The sequence below is a fragment of the Acinonyx jubatus genome, chromosome C1 (genome assembly GCF_027475565.1).
Source record: "Acinonyx jubatus isolate Ajub_Pintada_27869175 chromosome C1, VMU_Ajub_asm_v1.0, whole genome shotgun sequence".
Taxonomy (NCBI): Eukaryota; Metazoa; Chordata; class Mammalia; order Carnivora; family Felidae; genus Acinonyx; species Acinonyx jubatus.
The window spans coordinates 132,635,001-132,662,047 of NC_069381.1; the positions used below are offsets into that span (position 1 = coordinate 132,635,001).

Consider the following 27,047-nt stretch of genomic DNA (forward strand, 5'->3'; position numbering starts at 1 on the left):
TCTGTGTTTTTGTTTTTAAGGAAAAAAAAAAAAAGAGAGAGAGAGAGAAGCTGGTCTAGTGACCTAAAGTCCCTCTTTCATCTTCCTTTTGTTGAAACGATACACAGATACCCTGGGGTAAGGTGGGAAATCCTATTCCACACGGGATAGAGTCATAAACTCTTATGGAATGTCATTGTCACGGGCGAATTCAGATATTATTTCAATAAACTCCTTTGAGCAACATAATCTATGAGTTTATTAAAAGACCCTCAGGTTTATTTGGTGGACTATAAATAATCTATATGCTCTTTCAAACAAAAAATTCAAATGGCAGAGCAAAGGCATTAAGCTTTCCCCTCAAGTTACATTAGGAGTGGATCTGCTTGCTGCCAACGCGGCCTCCTGATACGCTAGCAGGGGCTGGATCGGTTCCTAATGTAGCTGTAGAACAGCCACTGCATCTGGATTTCCCACAGCCTCTGAATTAGCGGTGGGTGAACCAGGGTTCAGAAACACACAAATAAGCCGAGGCTATTTCTTTCCGCTTCGTCAAAGGGAGCAAGTGAATTTCATTTGCTTCTCCTCTGTGTCCGTCCACAGAACTCTTCATTACCTTCTTCAATTCTTTCTGCTGCTGAACATCTTGGATTTTCTTCCAGCCGATATTGTGGCTCCACACCACCTGCCCTCTCTCCCTTGTTACCTCCTCCCCTTTCTCATTCCCTGTGTTTCCTCACTCACACGTACCTTTAGATTCTACCAAGTTGAATAATGACAAATAAAACTTGATAATTTCCTTTTCCGCTAGAGTGCAATTTTTTAAATCCTCTTGGGGTTGATTTTATGGATCCTGAGACACATAACATACTTCTCGATAATCTGAGGCCTCATTCAAAAGCCAGCCCAGAGTCAGAAAAGATGCTATCTTGAAAATGTTCTCTGATGGGATAAGTTTTTTGAAAACAGGAATCTGACTTCTTTGTCTTTCCATTTCCCACCTTGTCCAGCCTCTGTTTTATATTAACACAGAGTGAAGCAAATGCATGAATAAACTGAATGGTTGTTTGGGTGTAAGTTGAGTGTAATGACAAAATGTAAATACATTAATAAATAACCTGGTGGTAGCATCCGAATATAAATAAATTAATAAAAGCCTTAAAAAGTACATTCAAAAGATAAAGTTAATTGTAAGCAATAAAAAAAACACTTGAGGCTAAAAGGCCAGAAGTCTTTGGGGGAGAGGGATGACGTACGGCAAAAACTGACCCAAGTCAAGTCTGTTGTAAATGTGGATAACATAGCAGAGAAAGCGATAGTTGGAGCAAATATACGGAGTATTAAAAGGAGATGGAGATTTCAAATAGAAGCATAAAAATATCAACTTTGAAAATATATATAATTGCATCGCAAAAGAAAGATTTAGACCTACTTTTTCCCAAAGCAGTTTGTCCTTTTCTAATTAGGATCCCATGCAGTTACTGCTAATGCGTCCTAATTCATTAGTAGTAAATGGGCCTGATTTTAAAGTAACTCTTCCCCGTGGCATTAGAGTAGAATTGTTGGGGCAGAATAGGATATTCTAAAGAAGAAAGCAGACTAAAAATCTACTTCTGAAAAACCAAAGAGTTAAATGTTGATGAATGTAAATTCCTTGGAATTGGTAGGTACCTTTACCTGCGTGTGTCAGAGGTGTGCCCAGCTACAGAATGGATCTGCCGGACTCTGGCTTTTCTATTATTGCTTATTTCAAGTACAGTCTATGGAACCTTCTACTTGCATTGTCCACCTATTTGTTTTCCACACGATTTGATTTAATTTATTAGATTTCATAAATTTATTAAATAACAACAGACCAATGCCTGTTGGAGACAATCTCAAATTTCAAACTATTTTTTAAGGAATTACTTAATTATAGGACCCATTTTTGACACTGGTCTGTACCCTTCAAATGATGAGAGAAGGGGACACTCAAAAAAAGAATAATGAAAAGGGGTATTTACATAGTCTAAAAATATTATTGATTACAATGGAAAAAAAATAGTAAGGGTACAGGGAAAAAACCCACAAAAATACTACCCTAACCAAGTGATCAGAGTTAATATCATCAGTTATGAGTTATATCAATGTTAGTAACCCTCGATGGGATGAGGACACAACATCACTTCTGTAGTATTCTTTTTTTTTAATCTTTTAATGTTTTATTTATTTTTGAGAGAGAGATCACGAGCATGAGAGGGGAATACAGAGCGGTGGGGGAACAGAGGATCCAAAGCAGGCCCTGCGCTGACAGCAGAGAGCCTGATGCAAGGCTCAAATCACGAACCACAAGATCATGACCTGAGCCGAGGTCAGATACTCTACTGAGTCACACAGGCGCCCCTCGCTTATGTAGTATTCTTACCAAAAATGCAGAACTTCACTTTCACCATTGCAAAACACCAGTCAATTCCAAAAGGAGAGACATTTTACAATATAGCAGCCCATCAAAATGTTATTTAAAAAATGTCAACATCATAGAACACAAAAATAGACTAAGAAATTTTCACAGACTGAAAAAAAAAAAAAAAGAAAACCTGACAGAGCAATTAAATACAATATGGGATCCTGGATTGGATCATGAAAAAAATGGGTGATTTTAAAATGGACTGTAAGTGTAGAAAAAGACACTATACCTGGGCGGCTGGGTGGCTCAGTGGTTAAGTGTCCAACTTCAGCTCAGGTTATGATCTCACAGTTTGTGGGTTTGAGCCCCGCATCAGCTCTGTGCTGACAGCTCAGAGCCTGGAGCCTGCTTCGGATTCTGTGTTTGCCTCTCTCTGTGGCCCTCCCCCACTCATCATGGCTCGTCCATGCTCTATCTCAAAAAAAAAAAAAGTTTATAAAAAAAGAAAAAGACACTATACCAATGTGAACTTCTGGTTTTGATAACTGTACCATAGTTATGTAAGTTATTTTTTGTAACTTTCTGTAAGTCTAAAATTATTTCAAAATAAAATGTTTTGATAAAGAGTATTGTTGCATAAATATTTTAATGCAGAAATCTTATATAAGTAATGATTGAGAAGGTACACGAAAAAAGAGTACATGTAACCAAGAATTTTAGGGTCTGTTGAATTTGTTATTACGAAAAGCTGAACTTGTGTTATAGAATGGCATTAATAAATATTGCAAATCTCCATTTCTAGTGAGAGAAAAAGAAAGAAATTCAGACACTATGATAGGTTTGGAAGGAAGTAGTGGCATTCCTTTCTTTTCAGAACTTTAACAGGAAACCTTTCTTCCATGGCAATTTGAGAAATTATCTTTCTGTCACTCGTTCAGATTTCTATTCCCTGTGCTCAGAGAAGTGACTCAAACAGTGGGTGTTCTGTGAAGATCTGTTGAATAAAAGAAGGTAAACATTTTCAGAATGACTTGTGAAATTGTTGTGTTTTATATACCTGTGAACCCACATATATATCAGTCCAATCTTCAATACATCCTAACCCTAAATACATAGTATTTCTTCCATTAATTATAGGTGACGAGCTATTCCCCAAAACTAGTATGCCAGAAAACTGGAAGCCATTTCAGTTATATTATAAATTATCCCCATAATCTCAGTCTATTCATGAGAAAATCATCCAATAAATCCCCACTGAGGGATATTCTACAAAATGCCTAACCAATACTTCTTAAAACGTCAAGGTCATCAAAAACAAGGAAAGTCTGAGAAAGTCTAAAAGCCAAGAGGAAAAATCTGAAAAACTGTAGCAGTGAAGAGGAACCTAAGAAGACATAATAATTAATATAATGTGGAGTCTTAGATGGGATTCTGAGAAAAAGGACATTAGGAAAAAACTGAAGAAATGTGAATAAACTTTGGACTTTAATTAACAGTAATGTATAGTTGAGTCTTGAACAACACAGGTCTGAACTGCATGGGTCCACTTCTACACAGATTTTTCTTTTTTTTCAATAAACACAATACAGTATCGTAAATTTATTTTCCTTATAATTTTTAATAACATTTCTTTTCTCTAGCTTACTTTATTGTAAGAATACAATATTCTTCATGTCATATACCACACAAAAATATGTGTTAATTGACTATTTATGTTATCAGTAAGGTTCCAGGTTAACAGTAGGCTATTAGTAGTTAAGTTTTGGGAGAACCAAAGATTAGATGTGGATCTTTTATTGTGCAGGACGTTAGCATCCTTAACCCCTGCATTCATTGTTCAAAGTCAACTGTGTAAATATCGTCTCATTAACTATAAGAGATATACCATCCTAGCGTAAAATTGTTAATAATAGGGGAAATGGGTGTGGGATATATGGGAACTTTCTGTATTACCTTTGTAGTTTCTTTGTAAATCTAAAACTATCCTTAAAATAAAGTTTACTTTAAAAAGTTCAATGTAAATATGGGGCGCCTGGATGGCTCAGTCAATTAAGCGTCCAACTTCACCTCAGGTCACGATCTCGTGATTTGTGAGTTTGAGCCCCGGGTAGGGCTTTGTGCTGACAGCTCAGAGCCTGGAGCCTGCTTTGGATTCTATGTCTCCCTCTCTCTCTGCCCCATTTCCTGTTCACACTCTGTCTCTCTCAAAAATAAATCAATTTTTTAAAATTAAAATAAAATTAAAATTAAAAGTTCAATGTAAATAAAATATTTTAATGATTCATTTTCATAAAAATGTTTTAAACATATATAACAAATTTCTCTACTTTTTTAAACAGCAGTTTCAAGCATAATTTAATCTTTTCTTAAAAACTAGAGTACATTATACGTATCAGTTTTTATCCCTTATTATAATACAATTATTATTTCCTCCTGACAGTCTGAGGCCAGTGTGCACTTCTACTTTAGCAAAGTACTCTTATTAATATATATGAAGCATTTAGAATGGTGCCTGGGGGCACCTCAGGGGCTCACTCTAAGCACCTGACTCTTGATCTCCGCTCAGGTCATGATCTTGCAGTTGTGAGTTCAAGCCCCTCATCGGACTGTGCTGATGGTGCAGAGCCTGCTTGGGATTCTGTTTCTCCTTCTCTCTGCCCCTCCCCCACTTGTGCACGCACATTCTCTCTCTCTCTTTCAAAATAAATAAATAAAAATTAAAAAAAAAAAAAGAATGGTGCCTGAACATAGAAAGTTTACGGTAACATTAATATTATATGAAGATAATTGTCATTTACCCACTGTAAGCAGATTATAAGCTTTGGATTTTTCTAGTTCAATGATGAACTAATTGTAATCTATCCATATTTTGCTCACATGGTTGCTGTGGTGACCAAATATCAACATTAGTCAATGGTCAGTCAAGATAAGAAATTAAGTCTTTGAGCACGGAAGAGTGAAGTTAGATGATCCAGCAGGAAATTACACCTGTGTTTTAGGTCCCACTGGCACCATCATGCAAGCATGGGGGTCCACCCATACCCCTCCGCCACACCACCACATACACGTACCATCTTCTTTCTCTCTATTGACTTGCCTCCATCTTCGGGGGCAAAATAGACCAAGATGTAAAGTACCAAAATGAGCTGACAGGTTGTCTGGAAAGGTGACTGTATACTACCTGCGTTTCTAAAGTTTCTATCCAGCTTTCAAATGCTTCATGACCAGAAGCCCTCCAGTCAGCAGCATGGAAGAGGTCGTGGGTGACTGGTTCGGGTCACTCTGAGGCAATGCTTGATTGGAAAATTCCTTGCAGGATACTTACAACTCCTCCCTGCCTGGCTCCAATCCTGCCAATCAAAAATGAGGCAGGCATCCCCTTTTGGCAAGTGGCCAGAGGAGGGTGCTCTGTTGTTAGGGGAAGACCCTCCAGGAAGAGAGGGAAACAGACAAATAAGGATCCTCTTTACTCTCCATCTCCCTTCAAACCTGCAAGTGGAGCCCTTGTGGTGTTTCTCCTTTTTTGTCTCATCCTGTCACTCTCTAGTCTTTGAACAATAAGGGCAACAATGGTCTTGTCTAAATGATTTCACAGGCTATTATTCAGACACTCAACTTTTAACATTTCAATTTTGTCATTCTGTTTCCACACAAAAGGTGCACTTCTACAGTATAATGTTCTCAGAATTATGTCAATGAGCAGTAATGGCTTTTAACATTAAGTTGATCATTAACAACTACATTATCTGAGGCATAATCAGTGCTTCAGCCTTTTGTGAGATTATGACACTACGGAATTTGAAACTAATAGGAGGATGCACTCATAACAACATATAAAAATATTTACATGGTAATAAAAGCTTAGTGAAAAGCAAACATCTAAAACAGCCTACTGAATAAAAATATAAACTTCCATTTTATTTGCAAAAGGTGAGTCTCTAACGGAGAATATAGGTGAGCAATATCACTTCCACAAATTTCTTTGTTCATAAAGGTTTCTATATTGTATGTAAACGTTCTACATAGGCATAATTTCAGTGGAGCTTTATCAGAAGGGCTTATTCCAAAACGTTTGTATTTTTTAAAAAAGTGAAAAAATAGAAAGGAGATTCTGTTTTAAGTATTATTGTATCTTCTCAAATTTTCAAACCATTTGCCAAAGGATGTTTATTGATAATCTTGGGTATTGTTTTTAAAGTTGTTTTCTTCTCCCCGCCCCACCTCCAGCTCTTCGATGAGAACTCATTCAGGGAAGAATTGTGTATATTTGCCTACAATCCAATGTTTACAACCATGTACCTACCATCCCAGTGGCATTCAAGCCACAGGAGAACAATCACAGGGGTGACACCAAATCCTGAAGTCTAGAGACATGCCCAAGTCTAAATGGACAATGTCTTATATGTGATTTTGGGTCTTGATTAGAATTCATTAGTCATAAGGAGGAAATCTATTTCACCAAAAAATCAAGCCAATGTTCAGATGATCGTAAAGAGTAACATATATGGTATTATTATCCTTTAATAAAGTAATAAAATTTACAGAAATCCATCTTTTAAGAAATTTCTAAATCCAGAAATAACTTAGTACACAAAGAAGTTTACCATCACATCATCTATAACAGTGACTGTCAAACCAACCGAAATATCCAGAAACAGAGGGATGGTTAAGAAACCAATGGCTACATTTTCACACCTGAAAAGTGTGAGATGGCCTTGTGGTAAATGGCATAGCCATTAACCGAAAAAGTAATAAAAATTATTTATAAAATTAAATGAATAAGGACAAATACAAAATCATGGGTGTGTGTGAGTGTCAAGCACCCTGCATGGAAAAAAAGGAGGAAGTGGGCTGGAAGAAGAAAATATACCTAATATTTCAGGTGTATTTTTTCACAGTGCAGCTTTTCAAAGCAGTAGTTTTTTTTTCTGTTCTTCTTCCTTCTTCTCCATACTTCTCTGCATTTCCAAATTTTCTTCAAAGAGAATACATTCTTTTTACAATTAAAAACGATGTCTATTTCACTCTCCTGTGTAGTTGTCCTTCTTGGAAGATACCGAAACAAATATATACCCAACGAGAGCAATGCGCAACAACCATGGTTTTCATTCTTCCAAGCATTGAAAATCAGTCTTTTAATTGGAAAATACAAAAACTTGGGGCGCCCGGGTGGCCCAGTCAGACATTCTACTTCAGCTCAAGTCATGATCTCGTGGTTTGGTTCGTGGGTTCAAGTCCCACGTCAGGCTCTGTGCTGACAGCCCAGAGCCTGGGGCCTGTTTCAGATTCTGTGTCTCCCTCTCTCTCTGCCCCTCTCTCTCTCTGTCTCTCTCTCTCTCTCTCAAAAATGAAATAAACATTAAAAAAAAAAAGATTTGAAAATACAAAAATGCTGCATGGAACACATGTATGATTTCTGTGACTCCATCCCGGCCCCAAATCTTCCTTTCTCTGACAGGCCCCATCCACGCTGAGAACTCAGTATCATTTCCAGGTACACCTCCCTGCGCCCAGAAGGTTGGCAGCATCTCTCTCTGTGTGGAGTAAGCTCATTGTCGTTCACACTGACCTTTTCTGAGCCCGTCTCCCAGCATCAATACAAGAGGTTTTATTTAAGGAATGGAAGCAGCATATTTTGAGGGAGAGGGGACAGCTTTTATTGCCTCCTTCCAGGAACCAGGGAAACACGTAAGAGAAATGTATGTCCTCTGATTGCAGGGAGGGAACTTGAGGTGACAAGTTGTAGCGTGAGAAGGCAGATGGGCAAGAGAGGATTGTTCAGCACACACTCATTGCTCCAGTCAAAGAGTTCAACTTGCTGACCTCTGTATGGTCTCCTTCCATCTGTCTCCCTTTTCAAACACCTTATATTATTTCTCCCTCCTGGGGTACTCACTCTTACCCTGCCATTCTTATTCAAGCCCTGCCTCTATTTTTCTTTTTAAACATAGCCCATTTAAAAATAATAGATATAATATGATAGATAGATATCTTACTGACAGTACTTCAGATCCCAGAGGACCCTTTCCAAGGGTTCCAACCGAAACTTCAACTCTGTAATTTTTCTTATTATTTCTCATTTCTCAATTGCATGTTGGAAAAATACTGATATACAGAAGCATTATGCCAAAATTATATTAATAAAATATGAGCAAGGTTTATTCTCTTGGACATCTTTAAAGCTTCAAAGATACAAGGAAATGTTGTGAACTATAAAACACAGGGATAATGATTTTAGTTGTATGACTACTCTGAAGTTTTAAGAATTTGCTAAGACACCAAGTGGCTCAGTCAGTTGAGTGACCAACTCTTGATCTCAGCTCAGGTCATGATCTCATGGTTTGTGGTCTCAAGCCCTGCACCTGGCTCTGCATGGACCACATGGAGCCTGCTTGGGATTCTCTCTCTCTTCCCTCTCCCTCTGCCCCTCACTCACGCTCTCTCTCTCTCTCTCTCTCTCCCCCCACCAAATAAATAAATAAACTTTAAGAAAAGAATTTGTTACATGCATGCACATTTAGCTCTGTTGCTCTTTTCTGATTTTCAGTCAGTATTTCCTTAAAATACATGGAGAAAAAAAGCTTAGGTTTATCTTTGATATAAGGAAAGAATAAATGTACTAAGAAGATATGAGAACAAATCAGCCCAGAATCCATGGGTAGCCAGCCTAGCAAAACACAAGTCACTAGCTTTTTTGAAGAGCAAATCAGTTTTTCTACAGATCAGTTTAATCACTTGCTATGACAGAAGAGAAGGACACATGCACCAACAAGAATTCTTTGATATAATCTTTCTCGTCTTCAGGAAGCTTTTGGTCTCTGACTTTTGCAATACCGGTCAGGGCTGTCAACAATCCTGTAATGCCTACCAAAAAGTGACCGTCTACATTCCCCTGAGTGGTCTATCTTTGCATGAAGACCATGTTTCTTCTGCACACAGGATCTCACTTCTGCTGTACAGACCTCCTGTTACTCAGTGTTTGACTTCCTCCCATCCCTAGAAGCTAAGCAATGAGAATGCTGTTCATTGAATGGAGTACCATGACCTTCTTTCTTTCATGGTGCTATTAAACTGTGAGTCAAGTACTATGCTGCATGAGATTCACCAGTGGGGGGAAAAAAACCAAACAGTGCCCTCAGGTTATCTTCAAAAATTACCTCTGTGTTATTTATCTACTGCTGTATAAAAAATTGCCCCCAAACTCAATAGCTTCAAGCAAAGGTAAATATTTATCACATCACAAAGGTTTTGTGGTCAGGATTCAGTAACTTCTTAGACTGGCGATATAAGCCTGAGGTCTCTCACAACATTGTACTCAAAATAATGACTTGAGTTGCAGTCACCTGAAGGCTTGACTGAGACGGAATGATCCACTTCCAAGGTGGTTCACTCCCATGGCTGACAAGTTTGTACTAGCTGTTGATGAAAGGCCTCAATTTCTCTCCTTGCGGGCCTCTCCAGAAGGAGGCTCAATATGGGGACCAGCTCTCCTCAAGGATAGTGATAGAAAAGAATAAGAGAGGAAGACTTTTATGACCTAGCCTGGGAAGTCACAGACCATCATTTCCACAGTGTCATATTGGTTATACAGGGTGAGCCCTGTCCAATATGGAATAGAACTCTACAGGGTCATGACAACAAAAGGCAAAGATCATTGGGGGTCATCTTGGTCATCTTGCCATTGCTCTTGAAACCCTCCGTCAAGATGTGGAGTTTTTGTTTGACCAGTTTGAATCTGGACTCACCTACGATTGTTTTGAACTATTGAACACAGTGGAAATGAGGCAATGCCAGTTCTAAGTTAAGAGTCTTTTAAAAAGACTAGCAATTTTGATTTCCTGCCTTTAGGGGTCCTGAGCCACTGAGAAAGAAATTCAGGTTATGTTGCTAAAAGGATGGCTACCTGCAGATGTGCTGAGATATCAGGCATGTGTGCAAGAAAGGCCATCCTGGTTGATTTTTCAGAGGACTCCGGTACCTGGTGTATATGTCTGCAACCTCATGAGAAACTCTGATTAAGAATCACCAGCTGAAGGGTGCCTGGGTGGCTCAGTCAGTTAACGATCCGACTTCAGTTCAGGTCATTATCTCACAGTTCATGAGTTCAAGCCCTGCATCAGTCTCTCTGCTGTCAGCACAGAGCCTGATTTGGATCCTCTGTCCTCTCTCTCATTGCCCCTCCGCCACTCATTCTCTTTCTCAAAATAAATAAATAAACATTAAAAAGAAAAGAATCACTAGCTGAGCCCAGCTAACTCATAGAACTATGACCCATTATATAATAAATTGGTGTCTTTAGCCACTAAATTTTGAGATGGTTTGTCCTGTAATGACACAACCAGAAAAAAAAGTTATACAAGTTTTTGGCACTCATTTTTGGTATTTTATGTACAACCTTTACAACATAAGTTCTGTGATAATAGGAAACATACCTGGATCACTGTGATGGCCTTCTAACTGGCTTTTTACATCACCCTTGCCCCCAACCTTCCAGTCCCCAAATAGCAGAGTGACAATCATTATAACGTATATTAAAGTCATTTCTGGGGGCACCTGGGTGGCTCAGTCAGTTGAGCATCCAACTTGGGCTCAGGTCATGATCTCACAGCTCATGAATTTGAGCTCTGTGTCAGGCTCTGTGCTGACAGCTCAGAGCCTGGAGCCTGCTTCAGATTCTGTGTCTCCCGCTCTCTCTGCCCCTCCCCTGCTTGCTCTCTCTCTCTCTCTCTCAAAAATAAATAATAAAACATTTTAAAAAATTTTTAAGTCTTTTCTGATAGTCAGACTAAGCTACGTTTGTATTATGTAGTCTATATATCTATTTCATAATGTTTATTGGACTGTGTTTTTATTTATAATTTACATAATCACTTTTTTAAGTTGGTGTCCCTCACTACATCCTAATGTCTGACAGCCAAGGTGCATAAATATCTTCTTCATTAGTCTACCCTCAGTTTTAAGCACAGTGCCTAGAACACAGTAGGTTCTCCATAAATATTTTTTGAATGAATCAGTTTCAAAATATCGGTGCACTTCTCTTGATTTTGTAACAGCAACTTATTTTTTTGATGCTTTCAGCTTGCTTCTTTGAGCTGTTTCTGGTGGCAAAGAAAAAAAAATAAAGCCAATTAATGTTTCAGATAATTTTTTACAGGCTTCTAGAAATAGGTCATGGAAATAGCTACCTGAAATGTGACCTCTTCCAGTCATTGGCTTGACTTTGGATTCTCTTACAGAAAGCAGAGATCCAGTCAGTCTTTATTGAGACCAGCTCTTCAGATTCTATGTTGTTCATCAACACAGAATAAAAAAGCAATTTACCCAATCCCTTTTTCCAGTTCTCATTTGACTTTCTAAATGTACTATAATACTCTATTTTTATTTAAAAAACTGATTTTCTACCTTCTCTGTTGCATGTTTATATTTATTAACTTATTTAGACTAAGAATAAAAGATTCTCCAGCTCTTTCCTTCAGTGACCTTGGAAAGCATAAAGCTTTGGTTAATATAATTATACCACTCCTAGAAAATCAAAATCACTACCCCAAACTCTTCAACACTAATAAAAAATGGAGCCAGACTGACTGTTAGGTAAAGCATATGCTAATAAAGCACAGAAGTGGTTAAACACAAGGACATTTCCCTCTATAGGAGACCAAAGGCCCAAATATCCAATAACAAAAATTTTAGCCATATGTGCACTTATGTAGAACAGATTATTAACGGTTATCCTTCGTAAATATAAGAAATGAATTACAATAAATCTGAATAATTTTAGATTATTTTTCTGAAATCCCAGCCATTAAGCGGTGATGATCATTCAGGGGAAATTTTCATCAAGATACACGTACGACAGAAATTCCAAGTTCATTCTGCAGTGTCAAGGGGAGGCAAATTCTACAAATGCTTATATTCAAAAACATTTTCAGAGTAATTACGTTTTTTTGGACAACACTTTTAGCATTCTTTTTTTTTCTTACATATGCTTCTAAATCTGTGTTTGGAATCCAAATTTTAAATTTAATTACAAGCAGAAGAATATGCCTACTTAACATCCAATTTAGGCTTAAATTACCCTTAAATTTATAGAGATTCATGGAAGTTTAGGGTTGGAAGTTTTTTAAAGTTTACCTAACCCAGTGGCTTTCAAAGTTTAATGTGCATCAAAGGGCTTCTCGAAACACAGACTGCTGGATGCCACCCTCAGAGTTTCTGAATCGGTGAATCTGGGGTAAAGCCCAAGAATTTGCTTCTTTAAGGAGTTCCCGGATCATGTTAATGTGACTGGTCCAGGGACCACACCTTGAGGATCACTGATTTAACCCACATTTAAATTTTACAGATAAAGGCATAAAAGCCCAGAAAACCTGGGCTGAATGATTGGTTGAATGATTCTGCCACAGTCAGTGGCAAAAATGGCAGGAAGAGGCGGAACTAGGATGCAGCGTTTCTAATCGCAGGTAGGGTCTCCTTTGATTCGACTTTCCCAGTCCGAGGTGTTTCAGCACCATTTGAGGTGTCGATGACTACGCTACAGAAAAAAAAGTCACAGCGGAGGAAAAGGGAAGGCAACCCCAACACCCTCTCTCCCAGATTGACATTAAAGACATGCCCCGGACCGCACCAAAAATGGCATGATTCAGGTATTTCTTTGCGGCCACTACTCTCCTTTTGAAGTTCCTATCCCTCTAAACATCTAAGGACTTACTTTGCATTCTTACATTGCAACGTCTTTGTTGATAACTTTTCAGTAATTCCATTACGGCAAATCACAGGGTTGTCAAATCTTCAAGGATCAGAAGATCATGAGTTGACAAGTAGCAGATGCGCAGAAAGAAGTTTTAAATAACGTGCATTCATTCCCCATGTGGAGCCAAGTAGAATACCTATTACCCCGTGATAGTAAAAACCAGCCGGGGAAGTAACAAAGAATAGAGTTATGCCATGATATTTACTGTTTCTCCCACTTTTATTCAGTGAAGAATCAAAGAATTCAGAAGAAAGAAAACTCTTAGATTTTCAAACAAGCTGTTTCTGTTTAAGGACAGAAGTTTCTGTTAAAATTTAGTATAATTGTGATGTCACTGAGCACAGTGAAAGCTGCAGGCAAACAGAGCATTCTCATTGTAATACCACTACTGTAGGCATATTTGAAACACTATAGCTTCTTCAGACTATAATTATAACTGTTTGTTGCTTCTGTGGTTTCAAAGATAATAGAAGCTGTTCACAAAATTTACACAACACTGATGTGTTGCATATAAAATGTAGACAGTCACGTGTAAAATATCCCATTATATATTTTCTCATAGACAGAAACAGCTGAGAAACCTACAGACCATCAAATTATGACTCCAGTGTTTCATTACAAGCAATTAGACTCCGGAACCCAAAGGTACAACCAAAATGCTTGGTGTAATCTGGTTAATACCACTGAAGAGCTGGCCCACAGGTGTTTGCGTCTGTAGAAAAGAAAACTTCTAGTGGCTATAGGGGCTTGTTATTTTACTGGTAACTACCTCTATAGGCAGAGCATCAAATGTGGAACTAGTGAGAAGATACATGGTAAGTGAAGTGAGATATTCAAAATTATACTCATTCCTTCCACTGAATGGCTACTCTCTGTTAGACACAGTCCTTGCCCTCAATGAAATCAAAATCCAGCTAAGAGGTGGGCATGAATTCATTCCTTTGTCAAACATTGAACAGTGCTGTGAAGCTCTCAGTACAACCTGTTAGTAATATTGCAGAACACAGTGGCTTACGTGTTCAAAGGACTGGGAAATTAGGAAATTATCTCTAAGAAATGACACCGACCTAGGTCTAGAACACTTAAAAAAGTAGTTTCCATCTAGAAAAGAAAATCCCATGGTGGGACATAAAGTTATGAAAGACAGACGTCATATCCCTCAGAAAATTATGCTAAACAATTTGGACACTGTTTCCAGATAGTAGGAGCCATGGCGGGTATTTGAGGGCTATAAGCAGAGTAATTTCTGAGAAAACTCTTCTGGGTGGCACACCTTAAAAAGTGGACAGAAAATAAAAGGCACTTTTGGTAATGCCTGAATGAGCTGTCATAAATAGAGGACCAGCTAGGAACCCATTACAAAATACAAACAAACAAACAAACTAAAAAACAAAACAAAGCAAGCAAACAAACACACAAAAAAACCAAGGGAGGGGCTAAAGAAGTTTGGATGAAATTTTAGCCTGAGGCAACTGCTAATTCCTGGTGACCTGGAACCCAAATTTCAAAGACTCATGCTTTAGTGACATGACACAAATCCGAGGTCAAGGTAGAAATGGGGTATGAACACGACAAAACAAATAGAAGGAGACAATAAAATAATAGAAAAGAACTAAATGAAACTCAAAAATGTAAGGAGAAAACTAAGGAACTAAGTAAGAGGTTCTGTCCCTTTTCACAAGCAGCTAATGAACTGACAGAAAAACGTATGGAGAATCAACATGAGACTATTATGAGACTAATAAGGAACAAATCTCTCACAATAATAGTCAAGAAAAAGAAGAATACAAAATATACAATATGAGGAATGAAAGGGGGACTTAATTAGTGATGCAGCACATACTAGAAAGATTATAGAATATTATATCAACTTTATTGCAGTAAACTTGAATGATTCCATGAAATAAAAAAAAAAAATTAGAAAAATTCGTAACCAAACATATTCACAAAGACCTAGAAAAATCTGAATCACCTTAGAACCCTCTCAGTAAACTGATAAAGTCATTTAGAATTTCCGCAATGGAAAACACTTCCTTGAAATACTCCTTCTAATGCATTCTACCAAGCTGTCAAGAAGCAGATTATTCCACTTTTTTAGAGATGAAAAGAAGAAGAAATACTATCTAACATATTTGGTGAGACTAGCATATCTCTTACACCAAAACCATGCGGAGTCAGTTTGAAACAGAAAATTATGAGCCAATCTCACATGAAAAAGGATATTAACAAACTAAATCCAGGGAATATATGCAAAAGATAATACATTATTACCAAGTTGTGGTTATTTCATAAAATCAAAGTTGATTCAATATTAGAAAACTATGGGATAACTTCATTACACTAAAGGATTAAAGGAAAAACTCAAAATCACCCCAATAGGTACAGCAAAAACATTCAATATAATGCAGCCACCGTTCCGAATAAAATTCCTAGCAAACCAGGAATACAAGAGATCCTCTTTGACTAAACAAAGAATATCTACAAAAGCACCTACAACAACAATTATACAGACTATCTTTAAAATCAGGAATCTGACAGTGTTACACTTTACCACTAATTCTATTCAGCATTGTACAGGAGATTCTTACCATAAGGCAAGGGGGTGGGAATACTCCGTTTAATTTCATTTATATGACACTTTTTAAATGACAAAATTATAGAAATGGAGATCAGACTAGTGGTAAGCAGGGGTTATGAAGGAGGTGAAGATGAGAGGGAAGTTGAATGTAGCTCTAAAGAAACAACACAAGGGGCCCTTGTGATAACGGCCTATTATGTATCTTGACTGTATTAATGTCAATATTCCATTTGTGACACTGTACTATATTTTTGTAACATGTTACCATTGAGGAAAACTGAGTAGAGAATACATAGGATCTCTGTATTATTTCTGCATTTAAATCTATAATTATCTGAAAATAAAAAGTTTAACTGGGGGGTGGGCAGAAACAAATTTTGCATGGAACTTGACAAACTGATTCTAAAATGGATATAGAAAAGCAAAGAGCCAAGAATAGACGACTGGGCCAGGGACATCAACATAAATGGCGAAGTAGGAACTAAGTAAGCGGCTCCGTCCCTTTTCACAAGCAGCTAATGAACTCGCAAAACCTGTCAGAATGAACTCATGAAGAACACTGAAATCCAATCAAGAACTTACAACCAGAGGATGATTTTGGTGAAGAAAGAAACTGCTGCTTTGTAGTGAGAGAGTGCTGTGGCATTTTAAACTGCGCCCCACCCCCCCCCCCCCAACCCCACCACCAACTCGGATCTGTGTCAAGACTGTAGAGCACACAGTCCTCATGCACCTTGCTGCAGGGACCAAGACTGACCTTATGCTCAAAGAACTGTGCTCTGGGGTCTCCACTGGAGTTTCCTTAATGACCAGCGTAAAAGCTTCCCTTTGTGTCACCCCATTTGGAGCATTCCCAGGGCTGGGGTGGCTTTCCCAGGCAGCTTCTGCAAAACATTTAAAGGCACAGGTACTGGCCGGGGCCTGGGCAAGGGAAAATACTTGGAAGAAGCAATGGATAGATTGAGAAGCTGGAAAGGCAGGGAATGGAAAAGGAGATAAATACAGGAATAGGGATTTGAACAGCTTCCATGTGTACCAGAGAAGGAAGAATGACATATGCATGGCCAGGTTGGGACGTATGTTAGAAAAGGCCTCAGAAGACCTAAGCTTCCACTGCTGGCTGGCCTTCAGTCTCCACATGAGTGGGAAGTACGTACTAAGGCAGAGTTTTAAATAGACTAGCTAAACACTGAACGAGTGTCACAGCACAGAGCCCATCCGCAGAGTAATTTGTAATGCATATTTGTCTTATAATTCCTATTTCTTTCTCCTTTTTTCCCTATATTATTTATTTTCTTGAAACAGTTATTTTTTATTTACTAAAAAGATTTTTTTAATGTTTATTTTTGAGAGAGAAAGAGAGACAGAGCATGAGCAGGGGAGGGTCAGAGAGAGAGGGAGACACAGACTCTGAAGCAGGCTCCAAGCTCCAAGCTGTCAGCACAGAGCCCGACACGGGGCTCGAACACATGAGCTGTGAGATCACGACCTGAGCCGAACACGGACACTTAAGTAACTGAGCCACCCAGGTGCCCTGAGAGTAATTTTTTTAAAGGTTATTTATTTTTGAGACAGAGAGAGAGAGAGAGAGAACTGAAGAGGGGCAGAGAGAGTTGGAGACACAGAATCCAAAACAGGCCCCAGGCTCTGATCTATCAGCACAGAGCCTGATGTGGGGCGTGAACTCATGAACCACGAGACCATGATTTGAGGCAAAGTCAGATGCTTAACCAACTGAGACACGCAGATGCCCCTTCCCTATATTATTTAGAAGATAAATGCAAATATATATATATAAATAATTTTAAAACTAGGTTAAAGGGTGGGAGATGGAGCTATAAAGGAACAAAGTTTTTCTCTACAACTGAAGAATAGTCTGAAGAAATTTTTATCTAAAGAATAATAACCAGAGGAGGGACCTGACCTATCAGATAGCAAGGCTTATTACACATCTGTAGTAACTAAGACAGTGTGAGATTAGGTGTATGTGGAGATAACCCTATAGACCAGTGAAATGGGACAGAGATTTCAGAATCCGATCTGTACACCTAGGTGGAAACTTGATATAGGAAAGAACTAGTATTGCAAATCAGTGGCAAAAGGATGAATTTATCATTGACCTCTGCAAGGACAACTGATGATCCACACGAAGGAAAAAACAACGTGGTAGTGTCTTTGAACACATGAACACTCAGTTCGGGATGGCTCACGAACTTACATGGGAAAAGCAAGACTTTAAACCTCTAAAAGACTATATAGGAAAATGCACTTAACACTTCAGGGTAATAAATAACTTTCAAAGTAAACAAAAACATAAACCAAAAAGGAAAAGAGTGATAAAGGATTGCTGCTGTCCAGAATAAAATTTGAAAGCCTATGAATTAAAATGAGAATGTCAAACAACCCCTAGAAATGGGAAAAAGACATAATGAATAGTTTTTCACAGAAGATGAATGGAGAGTAAGCATAGGAAAAATTTCTCCATGTCAATGGTAATCAAGGCAATGTATATTTAAACTATCATGAAATACAATGTCATGTCCAAGCAGACCAGTTCAAAGTTAAAAATCTAAAAATGTCACGAACTGGCAATATGTGGACTAAAGATACTTCTCATACACTACTGATGTAGAATGAAGTGGTTACAACTACTTTAGAAAACAATTTAAAATCACAGGACAGGTGAATTTGTGCATATCCAACAATACCACTTTTAGATATATGTTCTAGAGAACTTCCTCTTTAAAAAAAAAAATTTGAGAGAGTATGAGAGGGAGAGGGTCAGAGGGGAAGAAAGAGAGACAGAGAATCTTAAACAAGCTCCACCCTCAGGGCAGAACCCGACTTGGGGCTTGATCCCATGACCCTGTGATCATGACCTAAACCAAAATCAAGAGTCGGATGTTCAACTGACTGAGCCACTCAGGTATCCCTAGAGAAATTCTTAAATATATGAACATGAGGAAAGTTATACAAAAACAATTATAATAAAACTGTTTTGCAACAATAAGTCTGTCCAAATGCCCAACAACAGTAAAATAGACCAAAAAAAAAAAAAATCAGAATGTATTTTTGAAATGGAGTACTATGCAACAGTGAAAAACAGATTACAGGTATATTTATCAACATAAATGGATCTCAAAAAAATCATGTGAGTGAAAATATCGAGTTATGTGGAATAACACATTATAATTCCCTTTATATGAAGTTCAAAACCAGGTAAAATGAAACAATATAGAGGTGTAGTTTATTTTTTTATTTAAAAAAATTTTAATGTTTACTTATTTTTGGCAGAGAGAGAGAGAGAGCACGAGAGCATGAGTGGGGGAGGGGCAGAGAGAGAGGAAGACACAGAATCTGAAACAGGTTTCAGGCTCTGAGCTGTTAGCACAGAGCCCAACATGGGGCTCGAACTCACAGACAGCGAGATCATGACCTCAGCCAAAGTCAGATGCTCAACCGACTGAGCCACCCAGGCACCCCTAGCGATGTAGTTTATATAATGTATACATATATAATCTTTATATAGGTTAATATATATACCAAGATGGTAAACTGAGGAAAACAAGGGAATAACTAACATAATTTCAGGATAGTGGGTACCTTTGGGGCAAAGAAAGGGAGATGCAATTGGGCAAGAACTCAAAAAACATAGGCTTTCAAAAGTAAAGGTAGTATCTTTTTGGAGCGCCTGGGTAGCTCAGGGGGGTGCCTGGGTAGCTCAGTCAGTTGAGCATCTGACTCGTGGTTTTGGCTCAGGTCATGATCTCGTAGTTTGGTGAGTTCAAGCCCCAGGTTGTGTTCTGCACTGGCAGTGTGGAGCCTGCTTGGGATTTTCTCTCTCCCTCTTTCTCTGCTCCTCCCCCAGTCATTCTATCTCTGTGTCTCTCAAAATATATAAATAAACTTAAAAAAAAAAAAAGGTAGTCTCTTACTTCTTAATCTGACTTGTGAGCAGTGATCATTTTACTAGTTTTTAAATGCTACTTATATGCTATATACATTCTTCTGGTATGCTATATTTCACAATGTATAAAGCATGCATTCACAACAAAATACAAAGCATTTCATTTACAGTAAAAAGGAAAGACAAAAAGAAAGTCTGAGTATGAAAAAATAGATCAAGTCCATGTTTTAGAAAGATTATTCTAGTGGACACGAAGAAGAGAAACACCAAAGGCTCCTACTATCCAGGAGGAAGAAAATGAAGTTCTAACCTCAGCAATGCCAATCAAGTACAGATTTAAAAGAGAAACCTTGTAAAAATAAGTAAATGAAAAATAAATAAGAGAGAAACCTTGGGAACACATAATTGACAGAATAGCTAAGAAGATACTGATGTGTTTTGTGCCTGGCTTATTTGTGCCTGCGTTTATTTTTAAGATGGTGATAATGACCAAAGAGGCCTGTAGGGAAGACCTGTGTGAAGTGCGGGAGGTAGAATAAGAGTAAGCCGTGGAAAGATAGACCCACAAGAGAACAATGTCCCCAAAGCCAGGTGAGGAGTAAGAAGTTAGAGTTTACATTAGTTAGCTTCCATCACCATAAAGTATGTTCTGAGGTCATCTGCTATTCTGAAATTTACAGGAATGGTTTTCTGGACTTGAGGAGAATGGAAGGCTTTGGAGCAGGAGCTATGGGAAATATAATGGGGGGGGGGGGAACAGAGACAAAATGCTGAACAGCAATGAGGGCTTGCCTGAAGTTGGAAGGCATGAACCTGTAGGAGAGTCATCTGGCATGAGTCATGACCTGGTCCAGCCACCTTGACTATCACTGAGCAGTTACCAAGATTGCAAACATTATCATGTCCAAAACATACAGATTCACACATGCAAGCACTAGCACATACACTCACACACTCTGAAGTCTGGGCTAAGCGATTTGTCAAAAGTCCATCAAAGACCATAGACCATGGCATAGAGGAGACTTTGTAAAAGCCCTTTTACTAGGTAATGTAATTTCCATGGGTAAGTATTTCCATCTAGGCACAGCTTCTTCAGGATTCTGGTTGGACAGCACTTCTGGGAAAACTTACAAGAGGAAAGTTGCTGGGACAAATTACAACCCCCACTGCTTTAGCTGACTGCAAGGCAGTAGCTGATATTCACCCTCTTTCTCATTCTGACCCTCTCCCACTTTTAGCCACTACTCTGGCTGGTCCAGGTGGCTTGCTTGGTGGTATAACCTAAGTCCTCATCTCTGAAATCTGTTTCTGTGTCCTTCTCAAGCCACAGTTACTGCATTTGCTTTTCACAATGGGCAGGAGAGGTGCCCTACACCTTTATGTAGCAGCAGGGTACCTGCTCATAATCATGGTCAATTACTTCTGCCAATATGGTAACTTTCCTTGCTTGCTGACCAGCTATAATAAGTGATGTGGTGCCAGCCAGGGCTTTGAGTTCTATGATCCATGATGGAAGCATCCTTATCTGAGAACAAGGACCTCAGGTTACTAGGGTGATGAGAAAGAGGACTACTTCTATTTCCAACCCTAAACTTCCAGACCCATGCATTTTACCTATTGAGTCCACAGTACTATGTAATGTTTTTTTTGTTGCAGTTGTATAGCATATCCTAAAGAATAGGACCCCATACTTTGAGTGTGTCATCTCTAAACCAGCCCCTCAGCTTTACCCCTGCCTTCAAGAAGCCATGCAGTATACTCCACAGTCAAATGCCAACTGCCACACTTCATCTGTTGTAAAGTGGTCCCTTGTTCCAAGGTAATGTTATGCAAGATTGCCTTTCAATAAGTTAGACACTCAAGGAACCCTCAGATACTGGTGTTGACCAACAACGAGCAAGCAGAAAAAAACCAACTCATACCTGGACTATGAGTGGATCTCAGTTAAGATGAAACACTGTACTTTCTATAGTACAAAGAATCTGATGTAGTCAATTCCAGCAAGTAGCTTGATATTGCAGGGGATATTACAATATCCAGGGATATTACTGTATCAGAGTGTGACAGTACTTAGCTATGATGGAAAATTCTGGCTACATGGCCACTGAATATCCTAAGTTTAGAAGCTCAATTTCCACCAGAGCCCAGTATAATGCCAGGAGTTGCTTTTCAAATGGCATACAGTTCTCTGTTGCAGATGATCTGTTCTTGCTCCTGACGGGCTTCTCTGTGACTCACCTATGGGTCCATATCAGAAGCTCTATATGCTGTCTTTCTCTTTCACACATATCTCTAGTACTATGGAGTCTGCTATGTCATTGGCCCAAGGAAGAGGCCTGCTTGCAACAGAGTCTAAGACCTACTCAAATCTACAGTCCCTCTCTGTCATCTAAGACATGACTTATAGTATTCCTAAGAGCAGGTTATGCTGTCTCCAAACCCAAAGATGCCTACCAAATGTGCTTCTCTCTTAGTGGTAAGAAGTGCAAGATGTTGCTGGATACCCATCTATCTTGCCTCTAAAAACGCCACGTTCAACGAACCATTCACATAGGTTCCTAAGGGTCATTCTCTTCTGCCTGCCATTATGACCTTGTTACTCACCATGGTAATTGTGCTACTTTATTTCTGACAGTTGAGTGTTGCTACTTGGCTTCTACTCCTCAGAAGTCCTATCATTCCCACTGTTACCAAGATCAGTTTTTTACAGCATGCCCCTACAATTAGCCCCAGCTTACAGAGGACATTCTACCATTGGGCTGCTTTTTATTAAATGCTTATTTATTTTGAGAGAGTCGGGGGAGGGGGGAAGAAGCAGAGAGAGAGAGAGTCCAAAGCATGTTCTGCATTGTCAGCATAGAGTCAGACATGGGAGCTCTATCTCACAAACTGTGAGATCATGACCTGAGCCAAAATCAAGAGTCGGACCCTTAATAACTGAGTCACCCATGCACCCCTACCACCAGCCTTCTTAAAGACCCTGATGTCCCCATGACCACCACCAATATATCCCTTATTTCCTTGATAAACTGAATGCCTTCCAGCCCTTGTGAAGAACTTGGCCAGTCAATATATTTTTCAGCCTTATGTGCTAGATTCATTGTAGCATGCCTTGTCCTCTGAGCCTTTGGATCCTTTCCTCCACAATTTCTTCCACTGGACTCCATAGAGGTTCTAGGACTTCTGCTTCATTTATTGTAGACCACTGGTCTTATCCAGCTTCTAAAACTATCCCAGCAGTATATTAGAACTACCCTTCAGACACTTGCTAGAGTGTTTAACAGTGTATCATGGGAGAATGCCCCATATCAACAAATTCTCCCTTGACTGGCTTTTACTCCCCTGATCCCCACTTGATCCAACACTCTAATAGGCCATTCCCAAGCATATTCTCCCGGTTCTTTTTGGAGCATGCTAACCAAGTCTCACAAATCTCTATCTTTTTCCCAGTCTGTACTAAGATTTAGCCATTGTTATAGGTATGGGACCAAATGAAGAGATGAGGGAAGACCTGAGAAACAAAACCATTGTGTTATAAGGAGTCGGCCTTGTTTGGAGCCTCTTGATAGCTTTCGGGCAAGGAGAGAATTTCTATTTTCCAACAAGGTGTAAGTCTTCCGTAGAACGAAAGGTCTCAGGGGAATTGGCAGATTCAAAGTCTCAGGATCTCATTTGCTTCTTATCATGGCCTAATTTTAACACAGAAGACTCGTCTAGTCTAAGAATTTAGCTTCTCTAAAATTCAGCCCACTTTTACAAGTAAATACAGGGTGACTAAGCATTGTCTAATGTTAGTTGTGTCTATCCTTCAACTACAGAAGGTGAGAGCCTCAAATGCTCACAGGTGGCTTTCTAACACTTTGCTTTAAATTGGTAGCTAGTAGATGTAAGCAGGTCATTATTTCTCTTCATTGAATCAATAGCACTTAGCAATAGTCACCCAGTTCCATAGTCCTTACAGATACTATTTCCCCCATATTTCTCAAATACCTGAGACATTGCACCAATTATTACATTCCCTTCACCTGTACTCCATCCCTGTTCGCCACAGATAAAAGTCTTAGCAATGGCACTGCCACACTATACCTGGGATGATCAATATTCCCCCTACCTCCAGTGATTGCCTAACATCTAGACAACAAGGAATCCAACTTCAGAATTCTACCCTTACAGTTGCTTCCTAAGACCACTTCTGCTCTCGACTATCTTAGATCTTGTGCCCTAGAAGCAGCCTAAGAAAGGGATTCTTATTCAGGTTATTTTCTGAGAGAGGCGGGGCAAGGCAGCAGGAAGAACCAAGAGAGGCTGCGGTCTTGGTTTCCTTCTGTTCCCATAAGAAGCTCTGGAGCAGAAACTGTACTGCAGAGTTGGTCGCAGCTTGAGACAAAAGGTTGACAGTTTTCTTCCCTCGTGTCAGACAGTCAATGTCTATAGTCCATCACAGGGGGCAGTGTTGGAGCTGGGTGTGTAGCCTTCCTGGGTGAGGCCCCTCCCCGTCAAGGGTAATTCTGCAGACAAGGGGACAGCTGTGAATGGTAATCAGCCTACACTACAGCAGCTAGGCAATGGATGCATCACAGCATGCAAGAGACCCAGCGGCATCCACTAAACTACTACTTCTTAAGATATTCTTAGTGCTCCAAATTACAGTAGCACAGAAGAGCAATTGCATAAAATCAAACCGTAAACTTAAAGTCATACCGTGGTGTGTTGGGAGCTGGCCTCTATCAAACCACAAGAGTAGATTATACACAGCTCTTTCCAATTCAGTGACGTCATGTTGGTAGCTCAAAATTGTCTGTGGTGGGAATATTTACACCATGGAAACAGGCAGAAGCTACACATCAGGTCCTTTATCCATCTGTCTGTCTATCTGTCTATCTGCCTATCTATCTATCTATCCATCTGGAAAGGACAGTCAAGTTGTTAGATATTTACCAGCACACACGGAAGCAGTGCGAGACAGAAAGCTTTATTCCTGATTTTAAATATGAGGAAAACAAGCTAAGAAAGAGCAATTAAGCGATAGTTTTAGAATTAAAACCTGTTGTTATCTACTTCATTGCAATGGGAATAATGAGGTTTAGTTCAACACACATTTATTGAGTGACAACCATGTGCGAGCACCGTCATCACTAAGATACATTCTCAGTCCACAAAGGAAATGGGATGGAAGTTCAATCTTCGGAAAACAAAGAAGATAGTATCTTGAAACCTTGATGGGATCACTTCAAATTATTTTCACATCTTTCAGATTTTAATAATGTTCTAAAGATTTTTCGCTTTCAAATTTATAAAATGAGGGTTTAAAAAATTGAATCCCAATGCTTCCATTTATGAGATACATATTTTGAAATGCACAAAGCTTAACACAAACGAATGAATTGTTAATAGGAAAATCAATAGTAAAGGTAACCGTCCTGTTTCAAATGGCTGAAGGAGCAGATCCCTCAGAGTCAAGATGAGGGCGTGACTCTACTATACTTTTCAATTGAGTCAAGACCGTTTTGTGTTGTGGTGTTTCAAGTGAGTTGGAACAACTTTGGGCTTTTATTTTAACAAGTGACGCTTTCATGTGATCAGAATTCTTGTGGCCCTGGAGAAACAAGCAGCATTTCTCTCTTCCAACGTCTGATTCCATATTGTTTTCAGAGCCAGAGCTAGAGTTGTTCTGAAGAAGTTTCCAAATAAAGGCAGCTCCAGCTGCTCGTGGTACACGCATCTTCTCATCTCCATTCAGGAAAGGTCGATGAGTTCAGTGCCTTCCTCTCTTCGGATGTTTGCTGATCTGCCAGTTTCAAGACGGTCATATTTCAAATCTTCTCTTCTGTTCCTCCTTTTATTTTCTCACACCTTTGTCCGTAACCCACTCCCTATCTGTCCTAGGATCTCCACTTCATTTTTCATCCCAGCTGCACTTGATTGCTCCTCTCATTACTATTTCTGGCAGAACAGTACATTATGGTCACACTGTCATTGGTCTTCGGTGCCATCAGGATACTCTGATGGAAGGGGAGAAATTAAAAGATGGCTTTCTATTGCCATAGTTAGAGGTATAATCACAGCAACAGAAACACTCATAACACTGGTAAATGTGCCAATCTGAGCGCCTTACTGGTTCTTTGAGAACCCAATTCATGTGTGCATAGAAACATTCACACACACACACACCTATGCGCACATACATACGCACACACTCCGTATGATTATATATCCTTTTCCTAACTGAACACAGCAAAGGCAACAGTACTCTTCAAAGGGTTTCTTCTCACTGGGCCGAAATTTGTAAGTGTGCTATCCGGGAAGGTTGCATACGACAGACAAAGACCAAAAAGTTGGCTTGTTCCCAGAATTTACTGAACGATTTCATATTGTTGAATTTCACCCATTAACACATGGATTTAGATCCTAACAATGACTGACAGACATTTGGAAAGCAAAAGTAAAAGTTGACCTGCAGACAGTTCAAATTGGCCATATGCTTGCTATCACCATTAACAGTTTGTAGACCATCCTAATTTATGCTTCAGCTAGCTAACCTGATATATTTTAAAGAGAGGGAATACCTGTTTCTTTTTCAAATAAGGTATTTTATTTTTCCCTATGATTCATAAGTATGACAACATAATAAATGATGAAGGATAAATTTAAGATAGTTTGAAGGGGGAGGAACAGTTTTTTTGCACCCTGGAACCTATCACAAATGTTTCCACCTGAATGCCCGCCTCACTGACGAAATTCTCTAACAATATTCATCAGGTACAATTTCAGAAATAAAAGGTATTTCCTTCAACATCATCTTTAAGGGGAACTTCTTGGTGCTTAGAAATCACTGTAGTTGGAATTGTATATACGTAAATAAATGACTACAAATACTCAGTTTTTACTCCAGTTTTTGCCTTTTTGGAAAAGAATTCTATTACCCTCTTGTGTGTTTAAATAACTAAACATCCCATTAACTAGCTGCCCTTTCTTTCACTTCTTGAAGCTTCATTTCTCAGGCACCATTATTGCTGGAAGGGAGTTCCGATGAAAGGGAAAAGAGAAAGAGGTCCATGTGAGTTGTTCCAGAATTTGACACTTCAGTGTCGCCCTACTCACCCTTTCCCCTTCATGTGCTGGGGAAAGGATGGGTCTTCAACCTTTCCAGTTTTAATCAGATAGCCCAGATGGTCATGCTCATAGTAAAAATGTTATTAAAGCCTGAGTAAATAAACTAATTAAGAGATTTACTAATTAATTTTTAAAATATTCTAGATTCTGAACAAGGGCTATAGATTGTGTCATACAATCTTTGTCCCTTCTGTTTGCAACATAGTTGTTGGGAGGTGGTGGTACTCAATAAATGAATTTTAATTAGTTAGTTAAAACAGTTATTTATAAGTCATAATATGTCTTCTGCTTCAAAAAGTGCCACGCTTATGTCAAAATATTCTGAAACAATTAA

The 27,047-nt window shown here is 38.9% G+C and overlaps 1 long non-coding RNA gene across 3 annotated transcripts in view; it reads right to left on the reverse strand.

Moving 5' to 3' along the window:
* Positions 1 to 2,576: 2,576 nt before the first annotated feature.
* LOC128314022 (uncharacterized) overlaps positions 2,577 to 27,047 on the reverse strand; it is a 64,694-nt gene continuing 40,223 nt past the window's right edge. The window contains exon 4 of one of the 3 annotated variants that reach the window (XR_008295321.1): positions 2,577 to 3,359. This is a non-coding gene — a long non-coding RNA (uncharacterized LOC128314022). Of the gene's footprint in view, positions 3,360 to 8,843; positions 13,252 to 17,297; positions 25,603 to 27,047 lie in introns of those variants that run through there. The other 2 variants (XR_008295322.1, XR_008295320.1) reach the window with 2 other exon arrangements.